General features: G+C 45.8%; 1 protein-coding gene across 3 annotated transcripts in view; it reads right to left on the reverse strand.

The window, feature by feature from the left end:
- The window catches only part of USP37 (ubiquitin specific peptidase 37), a 724,569-nt gene that overhangs the window by 226,812 nt on the left and 472,785 nt on the right, over positions 1-24,972 (reverse strand). The window lies entirely within an intron of this gene.

A 24,972-nucleotide genomic window follows, 5' to 3' on the forward strand; every position in this document is an offset into this window, starting at 1 on the left:
AGAACTGTTTAAAAGGAGAGTCTTGTGGACTGAAAGGCAGAGTCGACCACTGGAACGAAAGAACTGAAGACTAGCTGGAAGAGGACAGCTGCTACAACTCCTGGATTGTTGGTTTGCCTGGTGAAGCCCTGCTGCTGGTCCGAATTGCCAAACTCCATTCGACAGAGAAGCTCCTTCAAGGACGGCTTCTTCCTTTGAGTTGGTGGGACCAATCAACTCATAAGACACCTGGATACCATTCTCAAGGCTAGTTAGTATTAACCAGGCAGAGGGACACCAGTTTGTGTTCTTGAATTTACCGCTACTGGAATGAAGTGACTCCATTTTGTTTGCTTTCTTCAACAATCCCGTGCAGTGCAGGAGTCCACCGACGTCCTCCCTCTTATCCCCACGACTGAGGCTCAGGAACAGCGAGATCTGCAGAAACTGCCAGGAACCACTACTTCAGCAACATTTGTTTCTTCATACAAAGGTACTATGCCAACCCGAGATTTCTCGCGGTGAAAGTTTGTGAAACTTTCCCAACTTGCAGGCCTAATCAGCTTGTGACCCCACAAATTATTATTTTCCGCCTAAACTACTTCTGAGAACTTTTGCAAAGACTTGACCGTTTGATACCAGCACTGCTCTTTCCTATCCAGAACACTAGCCCAATGACTTTGGTCTGGCCTATAAACTGGAATTGAACTCTTCTGGTGAACTGAAACGATTTGCACTGCCTAGAAAGTATATGATCTATTCTACTTACTTTTGTCCTTTTTGCTCACGGCTAAGTAGCTGAACTGCCTTTTGGCTCCTATTTCAGGGGAGCTCAAACTGTCTCAAAAGCTTAGAGTTTTGTATTGTAGTGTATTGGTACATAATATTAAGTTGCCTCCTAGTGAAATATTTTCTAAATGATTGTGTAATAAATTAAGTGTTTTACCAAGAAACCTTAAGTATAAGTGTCTACTTGAACCACTGATTGAAAGTCCTCTGTGTAACTACTTGTACTGCTCACATTCACTCTTGAGAAGCCTGGCTGCTCAGCTCGCTACCAATAAACTGTGTGGTACAGACTTATACCAAAGGTTGGTCTTGCTTACACCTGTAGTCCGAAGTGTGTGGTGGTCCCAGAGGGAACTGCATGCAATTCTGCCCAACAAACTCCTCCCTCACTTCCAGCCTGCCCAGACACTTTGGAGCCTATGTGGGGACACCCAAGGGTTCCCTCCAAAGGAAAAAAACACACCGCCTCCGACTCCCAGAATGGCATAGGAAAGGCTAACAAATAACCACGCTAGTAATGGCGAAAAAAGAAGGGGGTCCTCAAGTTGGTACTTGGGTGCCCCTACTGTGCACTTTCCGGGGTTATGGACATAGCCCGTGGTAGAAAAATCACAATAGTTGGTAGTACACTGCCACCAGCCATATATTAAGTTGTTGATATGACTAAAAAGTCACAGGAGCAGAGAGAAGGGGGATATTAGGTATCCCCCTTGGCACTCCACATAAGGTGGTATGTGCCAATCTCTCAGACTATAAAGCTTTAGGAGAGATACTAAGTATCTCCATCCTTAAGGACTGTAGTTACTCTACGATAAAGAAAATCTCAAAGGAGGACCCCAATGGTCCCCAGCAACACTGCCCATAAGAAGCTGCAATAGTAAAATACAGATGGCTTTAAGAGCCATGTAGAAATAGCAACCATAATACAGGTAAAATACAAATCGAGTTCCAAAAGACAGCGCTCAGAAGAATGAATGAGTGAAAAAAGCCTCCACTCATTCAAGAGGTCAGAAACAGATCTAGAAGTCCAGCAAAAAGTGCTGGGGGGTGGGGGGGGGGGGGGTCTCACTAGGGGAGTGGATGAAGCATAACATTGAATCTCCTTAAAACTCGTCTTCTCCCCCGCACCCCCCAAACTAGGGACAGGAGGATCTAATCCACTCTTGTATGGCTCTCTTGACCCAGTCGGTCATACTTACTGGAGAGACCATCAGCATTCCTATATTGGATCCCTGGCCTGTGCTCAATAGTGAAGTAAAAGCTTTGTAGACTAATGGATCACCTGAGCAATTTGGGGTTTTCTCCTTTCATCTAAATCAGCCACCTTAAAGGTTGGTCAGTTTGAATCCTGAAAGTTCTATGAAGTATGGTGTGAATTTCTTCAGGGCTGCACAGTAGAAAAACATTCACGTTCAATTGTGGCCCACCTTGTTTCCCTATCTTTTAATTTACTATCAAAGCAGATCAGGGTGCTCCATACCTTTTCTATCAAATTGACTCAAGACTACTCCTATCCCTGTGTTGGAAGTATTAGTCTGGACTAAGAAGGCCTGAATATAATCTGAGCGCTGGAGCTTTACAGAGGGTATATTTCAGCCCCTGGAAGGCTTATTCCCAGTCCTCATTCCACTTGACATTTTTAGGGTACTTGGGAGAGGATATGCTATTCAGATGAGTAGCTATGGTCCCATAGTTCTCAATGAAGTTCCTTTAATACCCAGCAAGTCCTGAAAAGGCTCTTGTTTGAGTAGTTTGAGAGGCCCAGTCTTGTAGAGCCTGTATTTTGCTGGCTAAGGGCTTCATCTCCCCTCCTCCTACCTCATGACCAAGGTAGACCACTTTCCTCTGACCAACTTGGCGTTTCCTTGTTATGATGGTCCGATTGGCCTGTTGAAGGGCCTGCAACACATGGTCAAGATGTTCTTCCCAGGTAGGGCTGAACACTGCAATGTCATCCAAGTATGCCACGCAGAAATTTTCTAACCCATTCAGAACATGGTTAATCATTCTCTCGAATGTGGCGGGTGCATACTTGAATCCAATGGGCATGATCTTAAACTGGCATAGGCCTTCTGGGGTTGAGAATGCAGTCTTCTCCTTGGACTGGTCAGTCATGGCAATCTGCCAATAACCACTTGAGGTCAAAAGTACTGAGGAATATTGCTGAGCCCAGCTTATCCACCAGCTCTTCTTACCTTGGCAAGGGATGGGCATCAGTTTTGGTCACTGCATTTAATGCCCCATTGTCCACACAGAATCGAAGTTCCTGTTTTTGATACAAACAACTGGGCTAACCCATGGACTTGTGGAATGTTCAATCACTCCAAGGTCAAGCATCTTGTTGACCTCTTTATGAGACACCTCCCATTATCCAACATCCTGTAGCCCCTGCTTTTAACAGGTACATTATCGCCAGTGTCAATGTTATGTTGGCCCCAAGGGGTCAAGCCTGGTGTAAGTGAGAACAAAGGGACAAAGCGAGTTAAATCCTTGCACTCCTGCTGTTGCATTGTCAGATTAGTAGAGTTTTACCCCTTCTACTGACCCATCAGAAGGGCGTCCCCCTTACAGGATCTGGGAGAAGCTCACTCTCCTCTTCTTGTTCAGGAGCTAAGAGCAACGCTCCCATCTCTGGTCTGGATATGTAGGCCTTCAGGCAGATGGTATGAAAAAACCAAGGGGCACTTCCTTGGGATTGCCCAGGTCTACCAAATAGTTTTCCTACAACTTTGAAGGGTCCTGTCCTTTTGTCCTGTAAGACGCTGTGTCTTACCAGAACCATGACGACAACTTGTCGGTCTGGAGCAAACTCCACCAAGTTTGCCTTCTGGTCATGCCAATGTTTGATCAGCTTTCAAATTCTCAGAAGCCTCGGTCATCTCTGCCATCCTCCGTCGGAGACTATCCACATAATCAGCAATCCTTAATGGCTTGAGGGAAGGAGCACTCTCCAGATCCTCCGTGACCAGGGACAAAGGGCCTCCGACAGGATGACCATAAAGTAACTCAAAGGGACTAAAGCACACACCAGCTTGAGGAACCTTGATGGGCAAAAAGAAAGCATGGCAGAAGGTCCCACATTCTTCCAAGTGGTTCTTCCAAAGCTCCAATCAGGCTTTTCATTGTTCTAATAAACCTCTCTACCAACCCATTTGCAGAGGGTGTTAGGCAGTTGAGAACTTTTATTTGACCCTTAAGGTTGCCTCCCTTGCTTTCCTGGTTAGCTCTCTTCTTAGAAGGGGGCTTTGGGGTGCTGGAAACTACACACAGGGCCTTCAAGTCACTGCCCAAGTGTACCCTACCTGGCACTTGGGACCCAACACTCAGTGATCTTAAAAGTCATGTCATTACATTTAATGATAGCTGGCAGTATGGTGCACATTTGAACTCGACCTAACTTGGTAAGCCTTACGGGAGACTTCGCAACTTCATCAGGTTGAAAGAAACTTTCATCTACCACAATTATACTGGCCCCAGTGTCTATAATGGCAGGGGTGTCCTGACCATTTACAAGTACACCTGTCTTTATAATACTCTTTAGTATTATTAAGAATGGAATTATAGACCTCAATGTTCTGTTGTTCCCACAGTCCCAGAGATACTAAGGAATCTGTGGCATGAACACTAATGGGTTCTTCAGCTTGAGGATGCAAGCTAGCCCCCGTCATTGGGATATCCATATCATATGCGAATGCTAAGCTGGCAGAGGGAATACCTGAAGGTTTACCATTACATCTGGGATCTCCATTCACATGGTCACCAGACACACAAACTACACATTTCCCAAATGCCTTTTGGAATGTGGGTGTCTGATAACTTCCCTCTAGTTTGGATCCAGAGGTTTCACTGGCACTATAAGGTTGGTTAGGGGGATATTTACCCTTGTTCTGTTTGTGGCTATCTTTTGGTGGGGAATTTTCTGAATGATCCTTCTCATGCTTCTGCCCATCCTCTTTCTTGTGAGGAGCCCTCTTGACAACCCACAGATCAGGAGCCACTGCAAACTTCTTGGGGTCCAGTTCTTTAGAGTCAGCAGGGTGCAGTCTCAGTCCTGGGGAACAGGCCTCAAAAATACTTTCCAACATGAAGCAACACCTCATGCCTTCATAAGAGCTGACCTTGTAGCCCTGGATTCACCCATGTATGTTTTTCAGGCTTTCACACACCCAAGTGGCCGACGAGTTACCTTTTTAGGTATTGGTAAGTGGTCCTCCAAACCTGGCTATGGGAGCACTGTTTACCAACTGACAATCTGGTCAATCAATCTGGTCCATCACAACATCCCAGCCTTTTTAGCGGAGCCTAGAGATTACCCGTGGAACAAACTCCCCTTCATTTACTTTGCACTTTATAAGTAAATTCAAAATCAGGTTTTTTTGTTGGATCATACAAATCGTTGGGGAAACAAAGCTTCCTGCATCTGAAGTAGTCTGGCAAAGAAGACTGAAAGAAGTGTAATCAAGGAACAACTTTGTCATGTCTACCTAATGCTGCATCTTTTTCCAGTTCCTTCTTTATTTGTCTCATTACAGACAATCCAGCTTCCTGAACTCTGTTTTTTCATTGTTTCTATCCCTAGAACCAGTTGAAATGATATGTTAGATACAGGTAGGGATGAGGTCAGAATTGGGAGGTGGATTAATCAAATTTCTTTCCATATCAACAGTCTCACTTTCTGGAAGTTGAGGGCTAAGAGTTAAACTTTGACCAACATTTTCCATATTAATTCTGGGAGTAGGGGTTACAGGCCTACTCAGTTTGGTAATCCAATAAGCTTTGGATACATGCAGCTTTCTTAATTTTAGTACTAAGACATTTATCCTTACAAATGTCTGTTTTTCAACAGTAAGATAGAAGAGCTTCAGCCATCATTTTCCATAGTGGACATGTTTTAGTACTTTACAGCATAGTAGCCTTGAGGATGGATCCTTTGAAATACAATACAACCAAGAGTCAATATAACCCCAACCTACACAAATCCCACCAGCTGCAACACAAGTGTTAAGGGAGTTTTCTAAAGTCCTACGTGGAGGTAGGACTTGAGTAAGCTATCCCGGTGGTTTATAGATCCCCCAACTCTTAATATCAGTCTGCACTACTCAGGGACCTTGGTAGGGTGGCAGAGCAGTCAGGCATATCTTAAGAGGAAGATGTAAGCTGTAGGTAAGTACACTGAACCCAGTCAGTAAAGTACATCAATGAAACACATTTATATTAAAATATAGATTGTATATACACACCAGAGTCCCTGTTAAATACTAAGCACAATAAACCAATACACAGGTATTCTTTAATACTTTCAAAGGGTCACTACTTAGTTGCTGATCATCTAGAATTGTTACACAAGTTTGACAGTTCCATGCGTAATACCGCACACCCACAATGTAATACAGTAATTGTATTTAGTCTGCATACACATAGAATATATTGATTTTTGTTAAGGAAAAGAGTTGGTTAGTGTTATGAGCAGTTTTGTGGCACAGCAAGTCTTTCAAAGTCAAAAACGCAACTCTAGCTAAAAGGCAGTTTGTAGCAGCTTAAAGTCTTGCAAAGCAGTAGAAACCTAACTCTGGGAAGGAAGCTACAAGAAGGCTTAACCAACATTGGAGACCCTGTTCAAGGACTCGAAAGGGACACACGCATCAGCCTGAGTCAGAGGAAAGAAGGGGTTGTCCTGGACACCTTTATGTGCACTCCAATGCTCTGGATAACTTTCTGGAGGCATTCCCCCACACACACAGTTAGGTTAGAAGAAGACATTATTGGTGGATGTTGCAGCTCTGGACCAGACCTCCAGATTCCTTGGTCTGATGACTGAAGGCAGGACAATAGACTGGATCGCTCAGCAGCAGTCCCGAGGGAAGATCTCCGGTACGGCTTTCAGCAACTTCTCTGGTCACTCTGCAGTTTTGGTGCCTTTTCTGCAGCACCAAGGACGCAAATTTTAGCACTGGACAGCTCCATGTAACGTTTTAAAGTGACATAAAAAGCATTGAAATGCTACTTTTAACATGTGAAAGTGCATTTCAATTAAAACCAGTCCATTTCTATTGTCTATGGATTGGTTTAGAAAGAAATGCATTTTTGCATGTCAAATATCGCTTGTCAAAGCTTTTTTTTTTTTTTTTTTCGGAAACTTTGAGGGTTTTGTGATTCGAAACTTTTTTCAAAATCACTATAAATCCCTTTTATACAGTTCCAGCACACACATTCCTCTGCAAACTCAGCAATTTACAGAAAGGGGCATTTGGCTGTCCAATCTGGACAGCCAAACACCCAGTGGGAGCTGGTTCTATTCAGACACACTGGCAGACAAAGGACAGAGGGTTGGAAACATCCTCCCCACTTCCGGCATGCCTAGACATTGGAGCCTAGGCAGAGGTCGAAGGGGGCGGGAGCGGTGCTCCCATACTTTTTATTTTTAAGTTTCACAGTTCCTATACTTTTGTTTTAAAAATATACCGTTCTGGAATGGTTTCGTTTTAAAATAAAAGTGTAGGAAGAAGTTGAAGCTTGCACTTTACTGCACTGAATATTCCCTTAAATAGCAGATGTGTTTGTTTGGGGGCTTGAATTGTGTGTGGGAGGGGGTGCAGCGATGGGGTGTGGAGAGCGGGGGCAGGCCAGCAGGGAACATAGTTCCACTACTTCTTTTCGTACACTTAGACCACTGAGCCTAGGCTGGTACACCAAAGGGTTCCCGCCAAAGGCAAAACACAGGGCTCTCCCTCCTCGCTGCCCCCCAGTATGGTAGAAGGGCTGACAAAGAACAACCACACTAGTAATAGCGAAAATAAGGGAGCCCCTGAGTTGGTACTCAGGTGCCCCGATTGTGCTAAACCGGGGTAAAGGGTATAGTCTGCAGTAGATAAATCACACAATAGTTGTTAGAACACATCCACTGCCACCAGCCATATCTAGAAGTTTGTCTATGTGGCATAAAAGTCACATGAGCAGAGAATGGGGATACCAAGTATCCCTTCGGCACTTCACTGAAGGTGGTGTGTGCCAATCAGACTAGAATGTCTATTCTCAAGAACTGCAGTTACTCGAGGATATATAAAAAACTCAGAGGAGCATAAGGGTCCCCAGCAACACTGCTGCAATTGTAAAATACATATGCCTCAGGTGAGCATGCTGGAAAACAGGCAAATAATTGCAAAATCCATTTCGAGTATCCGTGAAGTGAATCCAGCAACTTCTAATCCACAAAAGGTTGCTGCCTTTATTTTTCAAGCACCGAAAGCCATTTGGCCTTTGCTTGATACACAGGGCTCTTTGCCATTCCAAGATGGCCGCCTCGAGTGCCTGCACCTCTTCCATTCATTTGAGCTCGTACCTCCCTGCCCTGATTGGCTCCATCTGTTGCTGAATAACCAATCAGGGAACCGGCTAGGCGTGAGCCGGCCTCCGTGTGAAGGCATTGTGTAAAGGCTCAGGTGCTGAGTGAGCTGACCAAGCTGCAGGCTGCAACAGGACATTATACCCTACAACTTCCAGCCTTGCTCACCATTCACCTACCTTGTCCTTTGTGACTCCTGAACTTACCTAGTCTGCCCACTGGACCTGCAAACTGCAAACACCATACTTCATTGATGTCCCGGCGCCATATTTCATCACAGAGGTAACCTATATGTGAACATTGATTACCTGTTACTTCTAACTGTGATACCAGCTCCTGCTACATCACCTTCTGCCAGAGATACATACTATATGGCCCACAGCCGTACATGTACCATGTATGTATATGCAATCAGTTGTTACTACTCTACACTTGACAGATTGATGTATTTAGCTATTTAAATGTACACTGCATCGCTGATAGCTGCATTTAGCCTGCCACTACACAGTATCTTGATATTGCAACGTGTTTGTCGTATTCAGCTACCTATGCGGTATCTAGTCTCACAACTACTTTGCCCCACCTGTCCAAACCATGCAGCCACCCGGCCAAAAATACCTGACTACCTAAACTATACGAGCCTCGAGCTAGAGACAAAACCCAGTCTATACTTACTAGCCGCTCCCCAACTATGTACATGACCACCCTCACTAAGCCTCCTCCTGAAAGACCTAAGCACAATCAAACTAACACCAGGTCCAAGCATAAGGTGCACAACACAGATTCTAATCCCACTCATACTAAAAGTACTGTCTCGCCCATAAGAGGTGCCCTAATCAATGAACGCTCTATAGTAGCCCATGCCACAGATTTAGCAGATCTCATTCTAGCTGAAGACTTAGACTTCATAGCCATTACCGAGTCCTGGCACCATGCAGCAGCAGGCCCAGCCCTCTGGCTAGCCATTCCTAACGACTACACCATCCTCCGAGTGGATAAAACACAATCTAGAGGTGGCGGCCTGGCCATAATTGCCAAAACGTACCTCAACATTAGACTGGACTCCTCCAACCACATCCCATCTTGTGAATCACTCCCAGCTAAGTTGCCTACTGCCAACTCCCAAACTATATCCATTCATTTATTCTACAGATCTCCTGGACCCATAGGTTATTTCGAGGAAGACCTCTCAACTATCCTTAACAACCTAAAAAACTCCTCCCAGTGCCTCATCCTAGGCGACTTCAACTTAGGCCTAAACGACCCCAAAGACCATCAGGCCACCCTCATCAATAATATATCATCAGAACTAGGCTTTACCCAAAGAGTGCTCAACCCTACCCACATAAAGGGAGAACCCTTGACTGGGTAGCCGACTAACTGTAGCCTCCATTTCAGCTAACTCCCCACAACCATGGTCTGACCACCATCTCCTCTCCTTTGCACTTGAAGCCCAAAGTCCCATCAACAATGTGCTAGCCTCAGCCAACCCCACGAAAAGAAAAATATCAGTGGAAAAATGAATCCCACTCATCTTAATGACTCTGAACCAACTCTGAACCAACTCCCAGCCACCTCCACCCCTCATGACCTTGTAGAAGGCTACAACAAAATCAGGACCTCAGCCCTGGACTCCATTGCACTGTTAAAGATTAGAAAATGTAAGCCGAAAAAACACCTAAACTCCTGGTTCTCCCCTCACCTTAAAGCTCTTAGATTCGAGAAACGCAAAAAGGAACAAGTCTGGAGACAATCTCCCACAGACAAGTTGACTCAAAATAACATCCACCTACAAAAAAGAAATCATAGCCGCCAAACAAGAATCCTACAACCAGAGAACACCACACGCTAACTCCAGCAACAAAGAATTATTCACTATCATTAAAGAACTGGAAACACCTATTCTAACTCCAGACACATGCATTAATGACAAACAATGGTGCACCAGTGTCCAAAACGCCCTGTCTAATAAAGTAACAGGCCTCCAAATTAAAAAAAAGAAAGATTCCCTAACCAAATTGACAAATTCCTCTAAAACTGCCTCTAGGCCCACACCCCAACACTGGAGGCCCAACAACCCTCTTATCTGCTTCAGCTTCTCCAAAGTCTCCACCTTAGAAGTGGAAAAAATGATTCTCAGCCTTAAACCATCAAACTGCAAGGGTGACCCCTGCCATTCACAAATCAAAGATGCGGCTAGATGCCTTTCTCCATTCATTACCAAACTTATTAACGCTTCCTTCTCTTCAGGTACCATCCCCAGCAACCTTAAAGAGTCCTGGGTCCTCCCCCTTCTCAAAAACCCCCTCTTGACCCTTCTATACCCACCAACTATAGGCCTATTACCACGGTGCCTTTCTTGCTCAAAATTCTAGACAAGACAGCATACCTACAAATACAAAAATACTTTGAACAAAACCATCTCCTGGGCATCCGGCAATCAGGCTTTAGACTCCAACACGGGACAGAAACGGCCCTTATCGATCTGAAGGCCCAAATTGACACAGACAATGGGAAAGCTGCCTTACTGCTCCTCCTAGACCTCTCGGCAGCATTTGATCTCGTAGATCATAAAACTCTATGCAACCATCTGGACTCCGCGGCCCACCTCTCCCACGAAGCCATCGGCTGGATCGAGTCACTCCTAAGCAATAGATCTATGAGTGTCTTCTCCACCTCTGCCGCCGCAGACCCCATCACTTGTGGAGTCCCTCAGGGATCTTGTGTCTCCCCCACAATGTACGTGTTCATGAAGCCCGTTTGATGATCTCGATGGCCTGGGTATCACCTATACTAACTATGCCGATGATACCCAGATCCTCATCCCGTTGACGGGAGATTACAACCATGATTTGGCCTTGGTGAACAGGGTCTACCTCATCACTGAGGTATGGATGGCCTCTCATAGTCTATGCCTGAATGATGACAAGACTGAACTCCTCATCCTCGGCTCCACTCCCAACATCACCAAACTGGACCACAAATACACTAGCTTCATCATTGACGGGAACCTAATCACGGCAGCCAAAGAAGTGAAAACTCTAGGAATATACATGGACTCCTCCCTCTCCTTCCACAAACAGGTCAGCTCCATGGCATACACCTCTAAGTTAATAAGAGCAGCTAAACCATTACTATCCTCTCAGAGCTGCATCACTCTAGCTAGAGCCCTTGTACTATCAAAATTGGACTACTGCAACGCCCTCTACGTAGAAGCCAAGAAACAGGTCACCAACAAAATCCAGACGTCTCAGAGCAGCACTTAGTATCTCTAAGAGAGAACATATTTCCAATATGAGGAGAACTCATAACTGGCTCACCACTACAGACAAAATCCTGCTAAAAGTAGCCTCCTTAACCCATAAATGCCTCAACAATGCTGCCCCGCTACCTAATCGACAGAATTCATAGATACACACCTAACAGACCCACAGGATCCTCAAATGCAAATTTGCTCACAGTTCCCAGGTTCAAACGAACCAAAATGGGCAGCAACAGTTTTCAGGTGAAAGCAGCCCAACATTGGCACTCCCTACCGCCCTCAAGCATTTCTCAATCCTATACCCAATTCAGACATCACTACATCCAGTGGTTAAAACTTGACTGTAAACCATGTAAATATGTATATTCAACTGTATATCACTGCCTCTATTGTAACTGTTTTTACCCATGTACTCACTTTAAATACTGTACAGCACTGTAACTAAACTGAGAATATCCTTGTCTGCTCCTGCGCCCTCTTACCCTCGGGTCCGACGCGCAATATAAGTGAATGAACAAACAAGAGGTATGGAGGAAAGTAGACTCCATAGGACAGTAAAAATACAAAGGAAAGAGCGCTGTTGCATGGCAATAGTGATGGCTGTTCTTGTGTAGAGCTCCCACACCAGGTGCCTTCTTTGGCCTTACCACACCTTCCGCAGACCTTGTACACAGCAAACTTAACTGCACGCTGAAACCAGGCACTCAACTATGTTCCGGTTGCTCCGTGGCTGCAAATGGAGACCTGTAAGCAGAGGTTTGGGAAGCTGCATTCCCTGAGGCGACGAGAGCCTCTGGTGGGCTGTGCTCAGCCCCGCCTCCAAAACCAAGCGACATTGCAGCCTATATGCTGCTGCAGATCCACACAAACTTTTCGCAGTGGGGAACACAGGAGGCAATTATTGAAGAGGGGTGAAGGGAAAGTGCACACAGACACCCTAACCCCCTCTTCCAGACACCGGACTACAACCCCAACGGATCTCACTGCAAGCTGTTGCACACAAAGAGGAGACCTCGCTGGAGCCAAGCCTCCAAACACACGGTGTGGGAGGGGGCCCAGTAAATCCTCACCACCAACATGACCACACCAACTGTTGGAAGAGGTGGGCCACCTCGCTGTGCACCTGCAACATATTCTATATTGGGACCACCATTTCTAAAGACCAGGCGAGACCCAGACCCAATCACCTGACCTACCCCTATCTGGACAGGCTGGTCCAGCCACATTACGTTGTTACACCCTGCCCTACAACCTTAGACCCTCCACTGCAACCCTAGGAGCATCGCCGACATCTACCGCAGACGCAGTGGGGCTGAGGAAGGCTTCCAATACCCTGCCTAATACTGAACAAACCGGCAGGGCTCTGGCAGGACACCCCCACCAGCGGACTGCAACAAACGGGCACAACTACTCATGATTGTCTGTCCAGGCGCTTAAACCCCAGCTCTCCCCTTCTCCTGGTGGTACATCTGAAACCTGTAAACTCTTGCGAAACGGGCACCATGCTGAAGGTGCACTCTCCCACTGGTGGGGACCCGTGGGTCATCACCTTGAGAGGATGACAAAGGGAAGCTAAGTTCCATGAGCCAGTACAGCAAGGCGGCATCTAAGACAACAGTAAATGCAGAGGAAGCAGGCACCGTGGAGCAAGAACCCCCTCCTATTGAACCCTCTGAAACGCAACATATGTTGGCATGCAGGAAGGGTTTGCTAAGGTACATAGCAAACTATATGACATGACCAGCACCATAGACTCCATTAAATCGCGTAGCGACAGAACTGACCAGCGCTTGAAGCCGAAACCATGGTGGGCACGATGGTGGATGTGTCTAGCCTCCGATCTGATTTAACTATACTCTGTAGGCAGGTACTGCAGGTAGAGAAGAAAAATGACGAATTAGTCGCAATCCCACCAAAATAATATCTGCATTATAGGGGTCCCGGAGAGTTACTCTGAACCCTCCATGGAGCAAATCAACACCCTGTTGCCACTCTTGGGCAACCCTGCACCGTCACCACAATTTGCAAATTAACAAGCCCACAGATCCCTAGCACCCAAGCCTAAACCTGGAGCACCTCCACGCTCAATCCTTGCCCGCATCCTCAACTACCGTGACCGAGATGCCATTCTGCGGGCAGCCCACGAGCGGGGGTTCCTCATGTTAGGCCCAAACAGGATCCACATACGACCCGACCTTGTTGTAGCGGTGCAACAAGAAAATCCTTTTTGGTGGTCAAAGAACAACTCTGCGAGGGACACTTTAAATATGGCATGCTATTTCCAGTTAAGCTACGTGTGGAATAGAATGACAAGACCCATTTCTTCACACTGCCAGGAGAGGCTATGAAGTTCCTGGACGGACTCCTGCCTGCACCCCGACTATGGTCAAAAAGTACTTGTACTGTGCTCCAAGGTGGTCGGTCAAAATCTCGAAAAAAAATCTCGACTAACAGTAAGGTCGAAAAAAAAAAAAAAGACCAAAAAAAAAAAAAAAAAAAAAAAAAAAGAGTCGAAGTTCTCTTTAATTATATATTTATTTTGGGGTCCGGGATTAAAAAGAAAAATGGTAAAACATTTTTTTTTTTAAAAGGGGGTTGGGGGAACCCCCCATTTCGAATAAAAAACGTCAAAAAAAGCGACCATAAACCGTGCTCCAATACAGTGGACACTTAAATATTTCATGGGAACTCCCCACGTTCATCACCTAGAAACCTGTGGTCAATGCTCCTTTGTCAACAGTGGCGGTCACCCTCTACCACAGCAATGCGACACAGCGAATTGATACCCATATGGGTAAAGATTGACTTGAAGGAAGGTTGTAAACTTTGACACATGGAAAAGGATATATGTCCCTTGGCCTGGTAGATGCCTGGAGAGCGACTCATGGTAACGATCGATCCTACTCATTTTACTCATCAGTCCATGACTTGTCCAACCCGCATCGATATGTGGCTCGTCTCTGGTGTGTATGGGGGGAGACGGGGAGTCAGGGGGACCTGCATGCTCCCCAGAACCTACTCCCATAACTCCCCTATCGGCCTCCTCCTGACACCATCTGTGCTCCCTAGACCCCGAAACAGCTGGCGCTTTAAATTACAGGCACTGCTGGATGTAGTGTTTGCATCCACTATGGATGATCATGTGAAATTGTTTTTGAAACTAATGTGGGCTCGGAACAAATTAGCACATTTTGGAAAACCTTTAAACTTTACAAATGCTGGTTCGCAAGGTCTACAGAGTTCAGTGTCCTCTAAACGATATGGCGGGACATTGCGAAAAGTGAGAATAGACTACAGGAGCATGAAAGAGGCCCGACAGCCAGCCCACCCTCCAGCACATACACGCAGATCAAAGAGACAGACATTTTCAGAACACATGCGGAGCGAGAGGTGAAGTTCTTTGATGAGCCCCATGCCAGCACAAAGGTACGGCGAGGGGGACAGGCCTGGTAAAGGAATTGCTCTAATCTCACCAGGAAAGGGGTGGTGGGTGTATCCCGCTAATTAGACAACTCTGGTAACCTGGTACACAATCCGGCAGCCTTCAGCGATGTGTGCGCCAAGTTTCATACTGAACTTTATGCGAATGCTGATACATTCACATCCAATGACATTGATAGGTTCCTAGACGCATTACTGCTTAGTCAACTCTCCCCAGACGCTACGGCCTTCTTGGATCAGCCAATTTCAATGACTGATATCATTCAAGCTATCGAACACTTACCATCTGGGCAGGCCCCTGGCACGGATGGCCTGACGGCGGATTTCTACAAACGATACAAGACCCAAATCTCTCCACATCTACTGCCATTATGTCATGAGTCACTGAAGTCAGTCGCTAACAACCACCATGCGCGAGGCCATCACAATTCTGATTAAGCCCAATAAGCCAGCTGAACAGTGCAGATCCTATAAGCCCCTTTCTCTAATCAACAGATTAGAAAATATTAGCGAAAATTATGGCCCTACAACTGATGCCCTACATGTCACAATACACCCAGATCAGTCGGGGTTCATCCCTGGTAGATCCACAGCATTGAATGTACGGCGTCTCTTTAATATAATGGCCCAAATAGACCCAGAAACCCAGGCTGTGGCTGCCTCGATGTACATCCAAAAGGCGTTTGATTCACTATCCTGAAAGTTCATGTATGCTGTGTTAACAAAATGTGTGTTCAGACCAGGATTCCTTCCTCTTTACGTCTCCTATACACATCCCCTGCCGCCCAGGTCAATACCAACAGGACACTGTCCACACCCTTTACGATAAAGACGGTCACCCGACACGATTGGCCGTAATATTCGCGACCATCGAACCCTTTGCAGACCTAATACGCCATAAACTTAAGCATCAGTGTGTCAGGATGACAGGGAACCTGAAATTATATAATACAGTATACAGACTCTTGGTGAACTGTATTAAGTCAGAACTCTTCCCTCTCACAGATGTCACAGTCCCACCCCAAGACCTACAGGGATTCACATGGGCCCTCTTGACCATACGTTATTTGGGGATAGCCGTTGACAGACACTGCACTTAATTATATGAATTCATTTACACTGTATACACTGCTACTGTGGGACAAATTCAGAAAATGGGCTACTCTCCCTATCACTATTGCGGGCAAACCGGTGCTCCTTAAGATGACCACTCCCTAAACTTATATTTATTTCTCAACATACCGATGTGGCCTGGGCGGACATTCTTCCTGAAACAGCCAACATATGCAAATGCATGTGGCACTTCGGGGCAGTGCGCCTGAAATGGAGCACACTGTCACAACCAGACAGGGGCTGCTCCAGACTTTAGCCTGTACTGGATAGTTACGCATGCGCAATTTGCTACTGTTTGGCACTCTGAAGAACTGCTCCCCCCACAAACATGCTTGGAGAAACGCTGCATGGGACAAAGACCTGCGCTCATTGACCACTCCCACTCAATTCGCTGACAGCTGCCGATTCAACCCTGCTAGCATCACACTTGCCTGGCGCAAACTATGGAAAATGGTTGGCACAACTGCTCCATACTAGAGAACTCTTCCACTGTGGCATTGTATGCCTGACCTGCCACAAACTGACTCGGGCTCGCGTAAAATCTGAACGCTATACAGATTCCACACTGGGGACTTTATACCCAGAAGGCAGCTTCATCCAGCCTAGTGACACCCCAATGCTCGCTTGCCACACATCACAATGGTTACAATATGCGGGCTGGGCTTGCGTAAAGCATGTTTAAATTTTGTTTTGTTTTAAAGTGGGTGAACTTCCCAGTTGAGCCAGCAGATTATTAACTATTGGAATACGTTCTAACTGCACATGGCAATCGGGGCCTGGTGTTGTCACCATCGGATTGTACAAAACCGCTGGGCAGCACCACAGTGTAATGCACGCTCCAGATGGGCAACAGATCTGGAGATCGACATTACGCACGACCTCTGGTCAAACATGTGCACACAGTCTCATATTTCTAAATTTCAATTGATACAACTGAAAGTGCTACACAGGACTCACTACACGCCATCTAGACTACGCCTGTTCTCACATGAAGGTACTGGGGCGTGCCCTCAATGCCATTTTCCTGACGCCAAATGCTTTCACATGATGTGGGAACTGCCCGAAATTACAAACGTTTGAGTGATGTATGTACTGTTGTATCGGAAATTGTATTGTGCCTACTCCTGGCGAAACGATGCATATTACTAAAATGGACAAGTGGGAATCCTCCTAACAAGGACCACTGGTTGAAAGACGTTCTATGGGCCAACGACATGGATGAGCATTGAGCACTGATGCAACAGACTGGCCTCCGTCCAAGAAACATTTGGGGCCACTGACAACATGTCTCTTGCGTGTAACATCAACTGTTGATATGACTTCATACCCCTCATTGAGTTACTTTATGTATCCACCTGTTAAGACTTGTTAAATGCACATCCAAGATCACCCCTGCGGATACCCTCTTCCTGGATATGTTCTCCCCCCCCCCCCTGTCCCTCCACCCCCCCTCCTATCCCCGAGCCATTGTCCTCGTGATGCCCACTTTGGTCCTTGTGGACTCACCGCTTACAACGCCAAAACATTGTGTACTGTGATATGAGATGTATTGTCAGGCGTCAGAAAGCTAGACTATTATCTACTTAATGTCCATATAAGCCTTTAAGGAGTACTCCTGTCTTGTATTCTGCAAATTCTGAGATCTTTTAGGTCGCCTGCCACTATTATACCAATATTTTGGGACCCTTTTGGCCGTTAACCACTGTTTTATGCCAGCATCTGAGACCCTTTGGTTGTTGGTCACTACAATTTACTGAAACCCGACACCTCCTGCTACCCCACACTGTGCAGCACCCCCCCACCTACTGCCAATGTTTTCCACCATGCAACTCATCCCCCTTATGCCTACACAACAACTCGCTTCCCATCCTTGACTCGTCTCATCACATTCTCACTACTACTCTGGCCATCCCTCCCTCCCCACTACACATTCCCTTACATGCATACCACTCACCCATCTGACTGTCCTCCGGCACACTACCCGCTCCCCTCTCCCAGCTAACATCTCCAACACAGTCTATTCCACACCCATCCTTTCCGCCTAACTCTTCTCCAGACTGACCAGACGCACGATATCCACACCCTCTCTCAGTCAACCCACTACCACTTCTAAAAGAAACCACAGGCTAGGTTCTTGTACCCCCCCCACCCAACCACAATCAAACCCCTCCATGTCCCTCTTGAAACAACTGCCACTGCTCCTCAGCCACCGACTACCCCCTTCACCTACCTCTCCGCCACACCCCTCCCCCCACACTAAATACACCCCCTCGCCTGGTCTCAAATGCACTGTGATAAATGCACGATCTCTCTCAGCCCATGCACTAGAAATCAACAACCTCATCTCTATGCACAACCTAGATGTATACTCGCCATCACAGAAACATGGCACCATGAAGCATCGGGCCCTGCCATTTCCTTAGCCCTCCCTCCCGATTTCTCCATACTCCGGTCAGACTACTCTCCAAAGCAGGGGGTGTAGCCCTCATTACCAAAGACACTCCATTCGACAATGTCACCACCCTTCGACTGGGAACACCGACCTCTCAGCCAAACTAGTCTCATCACCCAACTGCACCATAAATATACACCTCACATACAGGCCCCCAGGCGCAGCACCTGACTTCCAAGGTCGCCTTCACATACTCAGCAACAACCTTAAAAGCTCTACCAAATCTATCATGCTTGGTGACCTCAACTTAGGTCTGGGCAACCCCAAAGACAAAGCAGCTGCTGCTTTAGGAAAGGAACTAAAAGATCTTGGCTTCACACAAAAAGTAAATCGACCCAACACACTGCAAAGGCTGCACCCTTGACTGGGTGACAGACCACAAGTGCTCCACCTCCAACATAGCCTACCCTTGAACCAAACACAATTGCATCCAATTCACCATCCCAACTACACATGACCAAAACCCTCACCTATGCCCCTCTCGGCCCAAGTCAGAAGTTCCAAAAAACAAACTAAAGCTAATCTTAAACCCTACCTTGAAATCCCTGAACTCAGACCCCCTTTCTCCAGTGACCCTAGTACTCTTGCCAACATCTACACTAACACTCATCAGAGCAGTTCACGTTTTAGCCCCAATTGAGAACAAAAAGGAAAAAAATCCATGCAAACCCATTCCTGGTTCACGTGCGAACTACAGGCCTTACGTTCCAGCAAACGCACTGCCTTATCCAATTGGCAATCCAACCCCAACGACTTCACCAAATCAGAATTAAAAAACATCTCCAAACAATATAAACACGCCATATTTCAGGCCAAATACAATTAATTTAACTCACGGATCACCAAGGCCAACTCCCAACCCAAAGAAATGTTGACCATCGTCCGGGACCTCATCACCCCCCGCTAACATCAGCCCAGACGAAATCAAAGAAAGCGTGGTGCTCCAGCATCCAGGCTGCACTACTCAGTAAACAGGAACTCCACCAAAAAGAAAATACAAGCACAATTTATGGCCCTACCTAAGCCAAACATACCCCCCAACCAACCCCCACCCTCCCACTCCCACTCTTTCCGTGACGTTACAGAAAAGGAAGTCTGATCTCCTTTGACACCTCAAGCCATCCACATGCAAAGGAGACATCTGTCCCCCAGCCATCATCAAAGACTGTGCCAACTCCCTTGCTCCCCAACTAACGGCAATCAGTAATGCCTCCTTCTCCACAGGTATTGTCCCCTCTAGCCTCAAAGCTGCCTGGGTACACCCACTTCTAAAAAATAAAAAAAAACCTTGGCCCATCATCTCCCTCCAACTACCGACCCATCACCACTGTCCCCTTTTTCCTCAAAATCCTGGACAAAGCAGCCCACAACCAGATTCAACACCATCTTGGAGAAAAGGCAATCCGGTTTCAGTAAAGGGCACGGTACAGAAACTGCCCTCCTTGACACAATAAAAATCAAATAACCACAATAAAGGATAAGGTAAACCAGTCCTACTCCTTGACCTCTCTGCCACCTTCGATCTCGCAGATCTCAATATCCTAACCACACACACCTCACCCAGGCAGCGCACTTCTCTAACAAAGCCTCCACGTGGATCACTTCCATCTTGCAGGACAGAGCCATTAAGGTTTTTCAAGTTCAAGCCAATGCAGAACCCTCCACCATTCACTGTGGAGTCCCACAAGGCTCCTGCACAGCCCCCACCCTCTACAATCTAGTCACCAAACCCCTTTTTGATAAACTAGACTCCTTCGGCATAGCCTACACAATCTATGCGGATGAGACGCAGGTACTCCTGCCCCTTTCAGGTTCATATGACCGGGACGCTGCAGCACTCACTAGAATCTACTCTCATCATCCAAGCCTGGATGGCGGCCAATGGACTATGCCTCAAGGGGGACAAAATGGAAATCATCATCATGGGCCCAAAGGAAACACTAGCCAAACTCAGACAACACTACAGCAACTTTTCCATTGATCACATCATCACAGTTTCCTCCTCAGTCAAAACACTTGGGGTCTGCTTAGACTCCACCCTTTCCATGACAAGGCAAGTCAGCGCCATAGCCTCTGCTTCAGCTCACACCACTAAACTCAAAAGCAGTCTCACCCTTCTTATCTAACCAGAATTGCCCATCAATAGCCAGAGCCACAGTAGGGGCCAGACTATTATAACGCCCTCCTGACAGGCACCTCCGCAATAAATCTCAACCGTCTTCAAACAGTTCAAAACAACGCTCTTAGAGCAGCCCTCAGAATCCCAAAAAGAGACATCTCGCATGCCAGGCGAGATGCCCATTGGCTTCCCATAAAAAAAAGGATCACATTCAACACCCTCACCCTAACTCAAATGCTTGAACCTTCCAGCCCTGTCGTACCTCTCAGATACCATTACCAGAGATACTTTGTCCCGCCCTAAGAGAACCAACCATGGCAATAAACTACGCATAAAGTAACACATTGAGAGTCGAAAGGTAGTCACCTACCGTCTGTACACTAGTCGTTATACCACATCAGTGACAGAAGGATAATTTGTTAAAAGTTATTCCTACAGCTGGGTCCCTAGCGATATTTAGTTGGCCCCATGTGTAAGGAACCTCCTACAGAATCAAAACCAGCCCTAGTGTGTGCCGCCTACAAATGAGGTATAGAGGTCCTGACCCTTTCCTCTCTCACTACTTTCCTAAGTTCTAAAAGTAAGTGCGCACATACTGGGGGGTCGGTATAGGATCGATTCCTCTATGGATGGAGTTCATCCTTAGTAGTTTTCTCTGTGGACGCTGCGTCTCGTATCTTGGTTAACACTAAAAATGAACTCCATCCATAGAGGAATCGATCCTGTTCTCTCACGCTAACAAGGTCAACAGTGAAGACAGATTCCAGCAAAGAGTAAACCATAGGAATGTTGCTGAGCCCACGAATCACCCATCAAATAAGAACATATAGAGAGCTCTGCATCCAATACAGGACCTAGGAATTGATCCATTAAGCCCATTGGACACCCGAAGATATCCTCTAAAGCTTCAAAGATTTGAAGACCGCAAGTAGAATACCACAATCGCAAGTATTCGTCCTGAAGAAAGCGGCCACATACTAATCCTGCTGAAACGGGTTGACTTGAACTGTAGTACTGGGTTAATAACCCAGACCCCGATAACCCTCATACCTAGATGAAAAGGGATCGTACAAGGAAATTATCGTAGCTACCTATGTCTAATCAACTTCACGTTGAATAGAGAACTAGCTTTTTAAATATCTTGACCACAGAGGTCACTGTAGCATTTGTGGTAAGACACAGATTGGAGGCGGCACCATTAAAGGGCTATACCGACCCCCAGTATGTGTGAACTTACTTTTAGAACTTAGGAAAGTAGTGAGAGAGGAAAGGTCAGGACCTCTACACCTCATTTGTAGGCGGCACACCAGCACACACTAGGGCTGGTTTCGATTCTGTAGGACATAGGGCTAACTGTTGCACATAGGGCTAACTAAATATCGCTAGGGACCCAGCTGTAGTAATAACTTAAATTATCCTTCTGTCACTCATGCGTAATAAACTACGCATCCCACCATTTTCAGAGCCAAAGCAGAGGGTAATTGCTGCCCGCACATTGCACCCAAACTCTGGAACTCCCTTCCCAATGCTCTCAGAGCCGAGACCTCCCTCCAAGCATTCCGCAAAACACTCAAAAAGCTGTTCATCTAGTTTCTTCCTGTAAAGTCTCTTCCTGTAACTAAGCATGTACCATGTAAGCATGTACCTTCACTTGCAATTCTGTATGTATTCTCCAACTAAGTTCAATGTCTGTAACAGCGCCACGATGCCTACGGCTATATGAATACTAAATAATAAAGTTTAAAAAAAAAATACAAAGGAAAGAGTTCCAAAAAAGACAGCGCATAAGAAGGAATGAGTGGAAAAAGGGTCTACTCATTCAGGATTAAAAACAAAGGTCCAGAAGTACAGCAAAAAGTGTTCAGGGCTCACTAGGAGAGGGGAGGAAGCACAAACATGATCAATCTCCCTAACAGAGTACCATTTGGGCTTACTATAATTCTATTCAACTTAATGGCCACATACATGGACTTGCGCCACACAAAGTCAGAGACAAGCAAATGCTTGTGTTTAACAGCTGCGGTATTTAGGCATCAAGTTAAGGTCTTAGCACAGGGCATACATATAGATTCGGCCAAATAAAATGTTCATTACTACCAAACACATTTAATTAGACATTTTGCACAATTCTTATTAATGCCACAAGTTCATTCATACCTAGGACAACACTGGGCAACAATACAGCATTTCTGTGTAGCTTGGTGCAGTCAGTGGTGTGCCGGGCAGTTTCCCTGTATATTATAGTACTGTCCCATCATGTGCTATGCAAAGGGAAGTTTAGACATTTCATAAATCAAAAGGTTCAGCGTTCTAAGAAAGCCAGAGCTTGAGAATGGAGTACAGTGCTGTGGTGGGCACAGTAATTGGCAATTTCAGAGGTAGCATGCCCCTTGCCTATAACTGATATTAATGATTTCACTATAGAGATATATTTTGTGGGTGATATCAGGTTCGATTTCTGTTGAGCTTCATCCACACTTCACGAAAGAAATTGATTACGTGATCTGAAACAGTTCACTTGTGTATTCAGGTTTCCCCCCCCCCCCTTGAGTTCAATGACCCCCTGCTCCCCTTAGAGTTAGATTTCAATCTGCTATTGTGGTGAGAGGAATGGTCTCACCGCAATATAATAATTCTGAGAAACTTATCCTACTCAACAAAGCATCTGATATCCCCGCCCCTCAAAGGAGGGCTTCTCAATGTAAGATCGTTTGTTGCCCATGCTACTGACATTGCCGACCTAATCTCTGAAGGCAACTTGGACTTCCTTGCAATTACGGAAACAAGGCTCCATGATGCAGCAGGACCTACACTTATGCTAGCTATCCCTGATGGCTATACTATAGTTAGACAAGACTGAGACAAGGCCCGTGGTGGTGGTATTGCCATTATTTCTAAAACTGCTCTGGGACTTAGACTAGCACCCACACATCTGTCTCAATCATGTGAAGTTCTTACTGCAAAATTTCAGATAAATAACTCACAATCACTTACAATCCACCTAATATATAGACCGCCTAGCCCTCTTAGTTCCTTTGAGGAAGATCTGCATAACAATCTTGAAAAATCATAAGCCTACCTCGCGACTAATCCTATTAGGAGACTTTAACCTAGGCTTTAATGACCTAAAAGGATAAAAATGCAACAGATATAGTTAACACAATCAACGCACTAGGCCTTTCCCAAAAAGTAAATGAACCTACCCACCTAAAAGGGAGAATACTGGACTGGATAGTGGACCTCAACTGTTCAGCTACCATCTCTTCCATCCTGCCGTTATCGTGGACAGACCACTTTCTAGTATCATTCCACCTATCTACCATAAGACCCACTCCAATGGCTCAGCCTTTAGCGCCACCATGCTCAACTAGAAGCAAAAAAAGCATCACTGTAGAGAAAGTTATCCCTACCCACCCACGATGCACTGCCAGAAAATCTTGATCCAAGTATCCTCGTTCAGGAATTTAATATTATGATCACCAAACTGGACAAAATAGCTCCTGTCAAACTCAGACCTAGTAAACCATTAGCCCACTTAAACAAATGGTCCACACCTCAACTTAAAGACCTCTGCATCTTAAAGAATAAAAGTGAAACCAATTTGAGACTATGCCCCACCAGCGAGAACAAAAGCTAAATTAACCTCACTTTCCTCACAGTATAAGAAGGAAATTTGCCAGGCAAAACGAAATTCCTACGATGAGCGTTTTGCCAACTCTAATTCTAGCATGAAAGAACTTTTTTCCATACTCAAGGAACTAGAGTCCCCAATTGCTGTACCCGACGTCTGCACGAAGGACAAATCCTGGTGCACAGACATCCAACATGCCCTAGCCAATAAATTTAACCCTCCAAAATAAACTTCAACCAAAAAAAAAAAGTACTGAACTTACAGCATTCACCTAATACCCTTTTGCCTAATGCCTCACCACCGGTGCACAATACTACTTTCCATTTTTCAAAAGTGTCCACCTTGGAGGTAGAAAAAATCATCCTTTCATTGAATCCTTCAAACTGCAAAGGTGATATCTGCCCAGCATAATTAATAAAAGATGCTGCTAGAGAACTATCCCCATTCATTACAAAACTGATAAATGCCTCATTTGTCACAGGTACCATCCCTGCTAACCTTAAACAATCTTGGTGCTCGCCCTCCTCACAAAAACAGACATTAGATCCTCTTATTCCCACCAATTACCGACCAGTCACCACGGTCCCATTTCTACTCCAAATATTGGATAAAGCTGCCTATATCCAAATTCAAAAACACCTTGAACTGCACAAACTCCTAGGCAACAGAATCTGGTTTCCGGCCATTACACGGAACAGAGACCGCCTTAATCGACCTAAAGTCACAAATAGACGAGCAGAGAGACCAAGGGAGGACAGTACTCTTGCTCCTACTTTATCTCTCTGGCGCATTTGATCTGGTCAATCACAAGGTCCTATGTCGACACCTTGACTTTGCGGCCCAT

This window comes from Ambystoma mexicanum, chromosome 9 (genome assembly GCF_040938575.1).
Source record: "Ambystoma mexicanum isolate Mex_15411 chromosome 9, UKY_AmexF1_1, whole genome shotgun sequence".
NCBI lineage: Eukaryota > Metazoa > Chordata > Amphibia > Caudata > Ambystomatidae > Ambystoma > Ambystoma mexicanum.